A 12,311-nucleotide genomic window follows, 5' to 3' on the forward strand; every position below is an offset into this window, starting at 1 on the left:
GGGCTCCTGGCTGCAGGGTACCGGTGTGGGCCCCATTCTCCCGCGGTCCGTCTGCAGCCATGTGGTGCTGGAGCAGCATGAAAGCTCTGGCAGGCAGGGACTTCCGGTGAGGGGTGGGAGGAGGTTCTGGGAGTGGCCTTGTTGCTGCCTCTTACTGGCCTCCCTTGGGTCCTACTGCCCCTGGCTCCTGCCATCTTTGACAGGCAGCCAGGAGCAGATAAATATATATTTTCTATATTTTTTAGGGGCCCTGCAGGCTGGATAGAATGGCTTGGTGGGCTCAATCTGGCCCACAGGCCATATTTTGCCCACCCCTGCTGTAAACAGATCAGTCCATTTCATTTCCACCAATTTCAGGTTCATTCCCACATACAGATCACTAAGACCTTCCAAGAGTGTAGGGCATCTTAGGTGCACATCTTCTGTTGATGATTCAATGCTCTGCTTAGCTTTGAAGTTTCTGAGCTCAGCATATGTTGTTGAGTTAAAGAACTCAAAGCCCACGGTATAATGTTGATTTTGGTCACCGGGCTTTTTAATTCAGCTGCTATGAAAGCCTTTCCTTCTTTGGGAGTTGAATCAAGCCCTAGGTTAAATGTGAACATAGGATAGTCATTACATTTTAAGAAGAGCATGGACCCAATACCTATGCAAAGCAGGAGTAACTGCTGTAACTCTGAGGTCAGTGGACTTACCCATGCACTGAACTTTTAACTCTGCTGACTGTGGTAGTTACTCTTGATATACACTGGTTTGAAAGCAAAATCAATCCCATTGTGTTGGAACATTTAGTTGTTAGCACTTATATGAACCACCAGTTTTCTCACTGGTCCTGTATTTTAGGTCTGAAACTGTTGAATAGAATCTGCTCACCTTTGCTAGAACAATACTGCTACCACACATAAGGCTGGGATACAGGATACAGTATTAAGACAGCAGAACCAAATTCTAGTTAGAATGGCATGATGCGAAACCCCACTGAAAGTTCATTGGGTTGTATGAGGTCTAAATCAGGTCAAAAATTGGCATTCATATTTTATTACACTAAAATACCAGAACTAGGGAGCACCCTAGTTATTAGGGGGAAGGGTACCCTGAAATTAATACGAGACAGGTTTAAAACTAATAAGAGAGAGCACCTTTTTATGCAACATGTAATTAAGTTGTGGAATTCATTCCCATCAGAGGTGGCAGAGGCGGGTAGCATAGCCAGTTCAAAAATGGAACTAGACCAATTCATGGATGATAGACTCATTAATAACTGTTGAGCAGAACTGTTGAAAAAATTTTCTCTGGCATCTCTAAACCAATACTGGTGGATGCCAGGGAAGGTAATGAATAGGGAATAGATCACTCTAGATCTATCCGGTTCAATATTCTCCCTCTGAAGGATTCATTTCTTCCACTGTCAGAGACAGGATAATGGCTAGATGGATCATTGGTCTGACCCAGTGTGGCACTTACATTAGGTTCTTATTAAATGAGATTCTGAAGTCCTTTACTCATAGATAACCAATCTGAGATACAGGTTTTTGAAAAAAAGCAATAATCTGTGCATTAGTGATAATTTGCCAGTCTTTCTGCAAATTCTTCTGTCCCTGAGGTTTTGGGGCTGATTTTATACAAGAGCCTCTGTTGTACTAAACTCTGAAATTGTATAAGTGTATTGCTGATCAACATAAACTTGTGATGATTTGAGTGCTCTGCAGAGGTTTGTATACCTCTGTAAAATATCATTATCATTTAATACTTTTTAAAGTTTTAAACATGTCTTATTCAGTGCTACTTTTTCAAATGTTTAACATAGGTTTTGACATCTTAATGGACTGCTGTAGATGTTCCAGTGAGTATCTGCATAAGCTGTGATGGTTTATTTACCACTATTCCTTTTAATGGAAATGTAAAATAATCTCTCTTCTGGGCAGTACACATTGCAAGCACATCAACAAAATGTGAAATTCACATAAAATTCAAAAGCTGCAAATATTCCAAAAGCGGTGAGAGTCATTGCTGCATATTTTACAGGGACTTGTATATTTATGTTACTTGTACACATACTGTAAAATGTAATATGGCAGGAAAACCGTATTGTAATAAAATAATATGGTGTTTGCTAAAAAGGCTAGTGAATTATGATCTTCATTGAACCTTGTTTGCAGTTACAGAAAATGGAATATGATTACTAAATGTGAACAGTGTGCATTTTATATACTTTGTTATAGATCTTGGGTCTCATGTCTGGAATATCAATATTTGTTTTACTTTTAAGGCACATTCATTTCAAATACAATAAGCGTGTTTCATTTTTCCACTGAAACATTCTATTTTCAGGTCTGAACCCAAAGTGTGCAATATATCTCAAAGACTATTTATTTAAATGCATGGTGATGCCAGCAAAGATGACTTTGACATAAGCAGCTCTTTGAGCCAACAGTGACATTTGTTAAACTTGCAAAATTATATTGAGTAGGAAGGGTATAACTGAGTTTAATCTGTCAAAATGGTATATTGTAAGAAAATGAGGTCAACTCCATGTCCTTTGATGCATGTATCTATTTCTTATTATTGGGAGTTGTGTTCCTCCAGGTGTTTTGAAGTCTTGGACTGTTGTTATGTGTCTAATGAGCAAGGGCCCATGTATTGCATCTCACATTTAAGCCCTATATAAAAGCTGAAGAAGTTAATCAGCCCTATAGTAGTTCTTTACACAGGGGTGAATTTTACCTTGCATATGGGAATCCTCCTTTAGAACTAATCCCGATTGCTGATGAGGTCTGCCAATGATGTTTACAGACTGTATCACTACTAAATAAGTATCTAGGTATGTACCACGCTAGTGTTTTAATTTTAGTTGCCAGAGTGTCTAGAGAGATCATTTTAGTCTATCTTGACATTGGACTATATTAGGATGGTTATCATGCTACAGATCGCTAAGAAGTGAATTGAAATGATTGATTAACTCTCTCAAGGTGTTTTCTCACTTAAGGGAAGACAAATATAGCTCATTTGGGTGCAAAACCATCTGACAGACAGAAGCTCTTAAATTCCATCTGATCCTCCCTTCTTCTAATAGTCTGCTTTGGTATATGTACACTATAGAATTATTGAGATATATAATTTATACTGAAAAAATGCTAACATTTTAGGAAAAAATACTTTGACTTGCTATTTTAGAATTCTCACAAACAGTTTAATGATGATTTATATCCATCCTATAGCATCCTATAAGACATTATAAGTTGTGCAGATAACTAATTTATGGATGTTCCTATGAAATGCAGTAGATAAGAATTTTCAGCATGAAGAAGTAAATAGTTTTCAGGGTGTGTGTCACTTTAGAAACCTTCACATGTGTACGTGTCTAAGATGCATGTTTTTTGGGTAACTCTACATCACAGGGACCCTTGAACTGGTCATGATTCTTTTGACTCTCGAATTGTCAAAAGCCGATGGATATTTTTTTTCCTCCGTTCGATATCTAACAAAAGAATGTCTCTTTGGGAGTGAAGGCTCTGTTAACTAAAGCACTATCTTCAGTTTGAGTGACAGCTATTGATTTCATTGTGGGGGAAGGAGAGATTTCTCCAAGGAATGTACACCTTCACTTCACTTCAGTTAATTCTTTTCCATTGCAACTTCCAAAATGTCTACACATTAATCCTAAGAAAGTATTTTTTTCTTATATTCCAGCCAAAAAGGCTGCAAGCTGATTTAAATGAAAGTTATACGGCCAACAAAATGTAGTGATGTAATGCAGATGTAGACATGTTTGATTTTGGACACATTCAGACCTCAAAAGATGCACTGAGGAGTCTTTGCTGGTTAAGGAGAAATCAAATACTAACGTGTTCCTTTGATTCCCATTTATCAGAGCTCTATGCATCTTGTACAATGAAATCCAGTGACCTTTTAGGTGTGGATTCTGTTTTACCAAACCTGTATGGCAGCTTAATTGCTCAGTTAAATTATTTCCAATAATTTTTATTCTGTTTTTATTTGATTCACTATGCTGCAGTACTGTTACCCCGTATGTAAACACAAACTAGGCTCTGCAGGTCTTCAGCTGCCTTTAAGAATGATTTTATCATATTTATTTTTCACAGTTGCCCACACCTACAGTAGGGATTGTGCAATTTATAGCCATTGTGGATAATTTATGACATATTGGTCTTATGCTTGTTGAGTTAAGGTCACAACAGTCTTCATTTAATAGCATGTGGGTTCCTTCTCTCTATAAAACATTTTCTGAATTAAAGCCATTGATTTAAACCTTTTAAATGGCTGTGTTCCATAGGAATATGGCCAAGGCAAAACACAAAGTTAGTGTTTTATTTATGTTATATAGCTCATTTGCAGTCAAATCGGACCTGCATTCATTGCTCTCCATCAGGTCTTTTAAAATATTTTTCTCTTTTTTTTTTCCCCTAAAGGTACTTCATGTTTAATACTCTGAGCATATTTTACTCAACCTAGATCGCGGATTAGTTATTACAACAGCAGCCACAGTACAGAGCCTGGAGTAATGCTCTGTAGAGGTTCAAACAAAGAGCAGGTTTCAAAGGCAAAAGGCTTGTGATCAGTGCTTGTAGAAGCCGTTTTTATGCTGTTGCTCAATATGATAAAAAGTCTTAAATTTCATAGTGATGTGATATAATTGGAGAATGTCTGAAAAAGAACGTGTTCTTGTATAGTCTTCTTAAAATGTTACATGGACTGTTTTTTTTTAGAGCAATGCATAATTCAGGGTGGCACAGCCAATTATATAAGTTATTAGACACCTGGTTGTGCAGCGTTAGTTAATGGACAGATGATTTTTAAAAATTTTTTTGGGTTCTTTCTAATGATCCCTGATTCATCCTGAGTTTTCAGGGTTTTACTGCTGAGATCTTTCATGTTACATTGGGCTGTATCCTGAACTTTCTAGACCAGTGATTCTCACCCAGGGTTGCCACCAGATCCTTTGGAGAGTGCCTTGAGGTATGAAGAGAGAAGTAGATAAATAAGCAAATAAGCTAGGCTCAGGTTGGTCCCTGCCTGGATAATCCAAACTGCCTGGCCTCTCTGCAAGGAGGTAAGCACCATAATATACAAATTAGGTGTTGAAACTGAGTGCCATTCAGTTCACAGAAGTTATGGTGGGGATTGCTGCAGGTCGAAAAAAAATTGAGAACCACTTTTCTAGATAGTGCCAGCCCTGGCATGGCGCTGGGACAACACATTGTCAGGGAACTTTCCTTTTATAAAGTCTTTATAACAAATAAGTCTCTGACAAATAAGTGTGCTTGATGAAATATAACCTACAAGATATGTGTAAAACAACCCAGTATGCTGCAAGGTCTAAGTCAACATGCACTGAAGCATGGGACTAACTTAATGATGCCATTTCCATGTGGAAGTGATGGAAGGCTTCTGATTTTAATATTTGCTACCCTACAGCATTGATCAGATGATTTGTGCCAGCCCTGAAAGACTTAAACACAAGTACTATGCTACTTGCTATTTGAAACAGCTTTGGAATGAGTACTAAAGATTATGACCCTCTGATGCTCAGTACTGTTTTCAATATGTTTTATTTAAACTGAGAAGCAGTTACAAAAAATTAACAGTATATGGTTGTTTAAAAGATATTTCAACAAGGTAGTTCTTCCTATACACTGGGACCAATAAGGAAGGGGAAAGGAGGTCAAGACCTTTCTTGGCTTTCAAAAGTGCCCCAAACCTCTAAATTATATGGTGCACGATCTCTCTTTGGCCAAATTCATCCCCTATAAAGTTCTACTCATCGTCTGTGGGATCCAAACCCTGGGAGGGGGTAATTTTGCTGTCTGTACTTCAGCCCATTAGGCAGCCAGTCTTATACTGTGTGGCCTGGTGAACAGCATGGGGAACAGAAATGCTGAAGGCCCGTGTTTCAGTACTACTCTGCCTGATATGGAGTGATGTGGGACAAATGAGGCAGAGAAGAGACTTGAAATAGAGTCTCCCCAAGAACAGCAGGCCAGTGCTACATATAGATACCCAGACAAGGTAATTTTGTTTCTCAGAAAATGTTCATTTGGAAGGAACTGATTCTAATGTGGAACAAAGGGGATAATATTTGCCAACTCAGATGTGGCCACAAAACAAAATTTGCAATCTGCCGGCCAGCTCTGGGAGCTACCTGGATGTTGTTGGTCTTTGGTTAACCACCTAATAGCAATTCAGTGTCAGGGGGCTATATTTAATAAGGAGCTGGACTAGAGGGCTGATTTTCCCAGAAAATACGTTGCAAGGCCTGAGTCACAAGATGGATTTCTAACTGGCAGCTCATGAAGGCCTGGAGCACACTGAATGCATGCTGTGGCGCTCCATCCCTCCAGTTCACTGTAAAAGCCTTGCCAGTCTCCACAACTTCATACACAATACCCATCGCGTTTTAGGAGAGCAGTCAGAGAGGAAGAACTGTCTAAAACCGAAATATTGAGACTGGGATTTCCTTATGTTAAATCCAAACCAGTTGGCAATTTTTAATGCCGTTATCGCCTATATTGATTCTTTTCATGACTGTGCTTAAGACTTCCTGCATCTGACAGGACCAATCAAGTATCTCAGGCATAGTGTGATGACTGGAGGAATACAAATTGCATCAGTGTCTGGGATGTCCTTTTTTCTGCTGCCTATTTTTCAGCAAAGTTTTTAGGCCGGTATTAAAATAATGAAGTCCTAGGAAAGCTTGTTGGTCAGTGATCTGTCTTTGGCAATCATACTGTGATGAATCCAACCAATTTCATTGCATGCTCCCATAAAGAAAAATGCGTGTATGTTGGCTGGGAAGGGCCCCCTTCTTTTTGCAAGAGAGAGGAACTAAGCTGAATTATCTTTCATTTAGCAGCACACTACATTATCAAAAGAGCCTTTTCAGGAATGGCTGGTTCGGTAAGCATTTGCCTTACTCATTCTCCTGCCTATAAGTAAGGGAGTAGTGTGCATTGTACACACTTCCCCGGGCATACGTGATATCTTCTGCATCAGTCGGCATCATTACAGAGGAATGGATCTAACCTTCATTCCTTCCCCCACCTTTAGAAAATTTGAGCCTCATGCATTGTATGCGTCATGGACGTGTTTCAGAAGCTGTTAATAGGGTTTGAACTTGGCCTTTTCAATTTTGCAACACCAAACTCTACCATTTAGCTGAAGGAGTTACTCCCTCAACTATGTAGCAATAGTAGGTTCTCACCTGTCCGCGGGAACAGCCGAAGAGTTAAGCAATGCATGCTTGAAAAGAAGTTCTGTTTGGGTTGGGAAGAGTCTGACATTACAACTCTGAATGGCCTCCATGGTTGCTTATTCGGCTGCTGGCAGATCAGTTGGCTGCACTGAATCATTCTCTGCATTTGACTCCCCTAGCACCTCAAGCCCTGGGAATTATCATATCTATCCTCCCCCTGCATATCTTGTATGATGGCATTTGTAGCCTACCCAGTCTTGGGGCCTCAGTTTCTTTGCAAGTAGCTGTTTTGCTGCTTTTATATATTACAACTGAAGCTACTGAACACATCCTAGCCACTGCATGTGAAACTTTGGTTTGCCAAAAAGGCGGCATACACCCGGTGGAAGGCAGGGGGGCGGCTATCTCCAAAGAAGAGTATACCTCCACTGCTCGGGCCTGTAGGGGGGCTGTTAGGAAAGCTAAGGCGGACACAGAGCTAGGACTAGCGTCCAAGATCAAAGATAATAAAAAGTCCTTTTTCAAATATATAGGGAGGATGAAGAAAGCACTGGGAAATGTGGGGCCCCTGCAAGATGCACTGGGCAATCTGGTGGTTGCGCCAACGGAGAAGGCAGACCTCTTTAACAAATTCTTCACCTCCGTTTTCTTGTGCAGGGACCGGGATTCCCCCCACCGTGTTTCAAGATGGACTCGAGGGGAACGCCTCAATACCTAAGGTTGAGGAGGACCGGGTTAGAGTGCTTCTGGAGGGGCTGGACATGTTCACGTCAGCAGGTCCAGATGCTCTCCACTCAGGGTGTTGAGGGAGCTAGCAGGGGTTATTGCTGGGCCCTTGGCATGGCTTTACGAGCACTTGTGGTGCTCGGGCCAGGTGCCAGACTTCATAGACATTAGGGCTGGAAGGGACCTCGGAAGATCATCGAGTCCAGCCCCCCGCCCAAAGGGCAGGACGTCAGCTGGGGTCATAGGATCCCAGCAAGATAAGCATCCAGTTTCATCTTGAAGGTGTTCAATGAAGGCGCTTGAACAACCTCTGGTGGCAGGCTGTTCCAGACCTTGGGGGCTCGGACAGTAAAGAAATTCTTCCTTATGTCCAGCCTGAAACGATCTTGTAGTAGTTTGTGACCATTCGACCTCGTCATCCCTTGGGGCGCTCTGGTGAACAAACGTTCCCCCACATACTGGTGGTCACCCCTGATAAACTTGTAGGTGGCCATCAGATCACCCCTGAGCCTGCGCTTTTCCAGGCTAAAGAGCCCCAGGGCTCTCAGCCTGTCATCGTAGGGTCTGCTTCCCTGACCTCTGATCATGCGCGTGGCTCTTCTCTGGATTTTCTCAAGCTTCTCCACATCCTTTTTGAATTGTGGAGCCCAAAACTGGACGCAGTACTCTAGCTGCGGCCTCACTAAGGCCGAGTACAGGGGGAGAATGACGTCCCGGGATTTGCTTGAGAAGCATCTATGGATGCAAGCCAGCGTTTTGGTCGCTTTACTAGCCACAGCATCACATTGCAGGCTCATGTTCATCTTGTGGTCAATGATGACCCCCAAGTCTCTTTCTTCCATAGTGCTAGCCAACATAGCACTGCCGAGCCTATAAGGATGCTGCGGGTTTTTTTTCCCCAAGGTGGAGAACCTTGCATTTATCGGCGTTGAACACCATCAGATTCTCGTCCGCCCGCTTGCTGAGCCTGTCCAGGTCAGCCTGGATCATCCGCCTGTCTTCTGGTGTGGATGCTTTGCCCCAAAGTTTGGTGTCATCTGTGAACTTGGCCAGTCCGCTTCTGACTCCAGTGTCCACATCATTAATGAAGATGTTGAACAGTATGGGTCCAAGGACAGAGCCCTAGGGGACCCCACTGGTCACAGGACACCACGATGAGTGACTTCCATCAATTACTACCCTCTGGGTCCGACCCTGGAGCCAATTTTCCAGCCAGTGGATCGTGGAGGACCCAAGGCAACAATTGGCCAGTTTCTCCAAGAGACGATCATGGGACACCAGATCGAAGGCTTTTTTGAAGTCAAGATATATGACATCAATCTCATCTCCCTTGTCCAGGTGATAGGTCACCTGGTCATAGAAGGAAATGAGATTGGTCAAGCAAGACCTACCCGCAACAAACCCGTGCTGGCTATCCCTTAAGATGTTGGCGTCGGCCAGTCCATTAAGGATGGCCTCCTTAATAAACTTTTCTAAGATGATTGGAAGATAGCCAATGTGGTCCCCATCTTTAAGAAAGGGAGGAGGGAGGACCCAGGCAACTATATCAACCATCAATCTTACCTCAATCCTGGGGAAACTCTTTAAGAAGATCATCAAGGAGCACATCTGTGATGGGCCGGCATCGGGGATGATGCTTAAGGGCAACCAGCACGGTTTCATTAGGGGCAGGTCATGTCAGACCAACCTGATTGCCTTTTACGATCAGGTCACAAAAGCATTGGATGCAGGTGTCGCCGTGGATGTAGTCTTTCTGGCCTTCGGCAAGGCCTTTGACACTGTCGACCACCCCATCCTCGTTAAAAAACTAGGCGACTGTGGCATTGATGCCTACACAGTCAGATGGATTGCTAATTGGCTGAAGGATCGTACTCAGAGGATGGTGTGGTGGACAGGTCATATTCGACCTGGGGGGGAAGTGGGCAGCGGAGTCCCTCAGGGCTTGGTCCTTGGGCACACACTGTTCAATTTCTTTATCAGCAATTTGGACGATGGGGTGAAAAGCAACCTGTTCAAATTTGCTGATGATACCAAAATTTGGGGTGAGGTGGGCATGCTAGTAGAGAATGAAAGACTGCAGAAAGACCTGGATAGGTTGCAGGGGTGGGCTAACAAAAACAGGATGCGTTTCAATTTGGACAAGTGCAGAGTGCTGCACTTGGGCAGTAGTAACCAGCAGCACACTTATAAGATGGGAAACTCCCTTCTTGAAAGCACGAAGGCAGAAAGGGATCTTGGAGTCATCATTGACTCCAAGATGAACATGGGCCGACAATGCGAGGTCACGGTCGGCAGGGCTAACCGGACCTTATCGTGCATCCACAAGTGCATCTCAAGCAGGGCCAAGGAGGTGATCCTCCCCCTCTACGCGACACTGGTCAGGCCACAGCTGGAGTACCGTGTCCAGTTCTGGGCGCCCCACTTCAAGAGGGATGTGGACAACATTGAGAGGGTACAGAGGAGGGCCACCCGCATGATCCGGGGACAGCAGGGCAGACCCTACAATGAGGTTACGGGACCTGAACCTGTTCAGCCTTCACAAGAGAAGGCTGAGGGGGGACCTTGTGACTGTCTATAAACTCACTAGGGGGGACCAGAAGGGTTTGGGGGAGACCTTGTTTCCCCTAGCGCCCCCTGGGATAACAAGGAATAACGGCCACAAGTTGTTGGAGAGTAGGTTCAGATTAGACATCCATAAGAACTACTTCACAGTTAGGGTGGCTAGGATCTGGAACCGACTTCCAAGGGAAGTGGTGCTGGCTCCTACCCTGGGGGTCTTTAAGAAGCACCTCGATGCCTACGTGGCTGGGGTCCCTTAAGCCCAGTTTCCCTCCTGCCCAGGCTGGGGGTCGGACTTGAAGATCTACAAGGTCCCTTCCGACCCTACTTCTATGATAAATCCTTGGGTTTGATCCCCTTGATACCAGTACACTTTCAGGAAGGGTATGTAAGCAAGTTAATATTATACCTCTGTTCCCCCTAGCAGAGACAGCTTGGTTTTACTTCTGAGCTTTGATTTCCACTAAGCGAGCCCATACGTAACGGTTCTGTGAAGGTCACAAAGTAGAAATGCTGAAGCAAAACACAGTCCTGCTGAATAGGTTTCCCACCTGAGTTGGATTCTCACCTGTCCGTGGGAACAGCGGAAGAGTTAAGCAATGCATGACTGAAAAGAAGTTCTGTTTGGGTTGGGAAGAGTCTGAGATTACAACTCTGAATGGCTTCCATGGTTGCTCATTAAGCTGCTGGCAGATCAGTTGGCTGCACTGAATCATTCTCTGCATTTGACTCCCCTAGCACTTCAAGCCCTGGGAATTATCATATCTATCCTCCCCCCAAACATCTTGTATGATGGCATTTATAGCCTACCCAGTCTTGGGTCCTCAGTTCCCTTGCAAGTAGCTGTTTTGCTGCTTTTATATATTACAACTGAAGCTACTGAATACATCCTAGCCCCTGCACGTGAAACTTTGGTTTGAAAAATCCTTGGGTTTGATCCCCTTGATACCACTACACTTTCAGGAAGGATATGCAAGCAAGTTACTATTATACTGCTGTTCCCCCTAGCAGAGACAGCTTGGTTTTACTTCTGAGCTTTGATTTGCACTAAGTGAGCCCATACATAATGGTTCTGTGAAGGTCACAAAGTAGAAATGCTGAAGCAAAACACAGTCCTGCTGAATGGGTTTCCTGACAGAGATGGAATCTCTTGGCTCCAGTCTGACTTGATACCTCCTGGTATCTCTTTTTGGGATCCGTCTCCCCTCCAGTCTTGCAGTGACCTACATGTATATGTCTGTTGTTTTTATATGAATCAGTGTTCTCAATTCTGAATCCTGAAGCCTTATGAAGATGAGACAGAAGGTCCTAAATAGCCAAGGCAATGATGTGAAGTAATCCTATAAGAATTTAAGAAGGGTTTCTGTGTACATACTCTTACAAGGAAACACTATTGAAGGTCTTATCTAGAGCCCATCTTCTGGTCAAAGACAGAAGGAGAGGAAGCAGGGAAATTGCTAATTATTGTGTTCTTTCAACAAATCCTTGTCTGCTTATGTCCTTAGAACAACACGGCTACAACCTACACCCCTGTAATTATTGTGTTAGCTCCTTTCTGCTGGGGCTCAGTCTGTGTACCCTGAGGTTGAGACCTTCAAAATACGGCAGTTTTAATTGCCCTTCTGAAAGCTAGCACTTGCTGGCAGAATAATTGTTCTGTCTTTCTGATGCTATGAGGAGCATCTGGCCATCTTGCTTTTTTTTCATGCAGAACTACTTTAATATTTCCTTGAACAGGTTTTGAGTGAGATTTGTACATCTGCAGGTCTAGCCTCAGCCTCTCCAGTTAAAGATGCCTCTGAATTAGACTAACTTC

General features: G+C 43.2%; 1 protein-coding gene across 1 annotated transcript in view; it reads left to right on the forward strand.

Moving 5' to 3' along the window:
* The window catches only part of UNC5D (unc-5 netrin receptor D), a 350,696-nt gene that overhangs the window by 210,305 nt on the left and 128,080 nt on the right, over positions 1 to 12,311 (forward strand). The window lies entirely within an intron of this gene.

Source organism: Alligator mississippiensis, chromosome 7, assembly GCF_030867095.1.
Source record: "Alligator mississippiensis isolate rAllMis1 chromosome 7, rAllMis1, whole genome shotgun sequence".
Taxonomy (NCBI): Eukaryota; Metazoa; Chordata; order Crocodylia; family Alligatoridae; genus Alligator; species Alligator mississippiensis.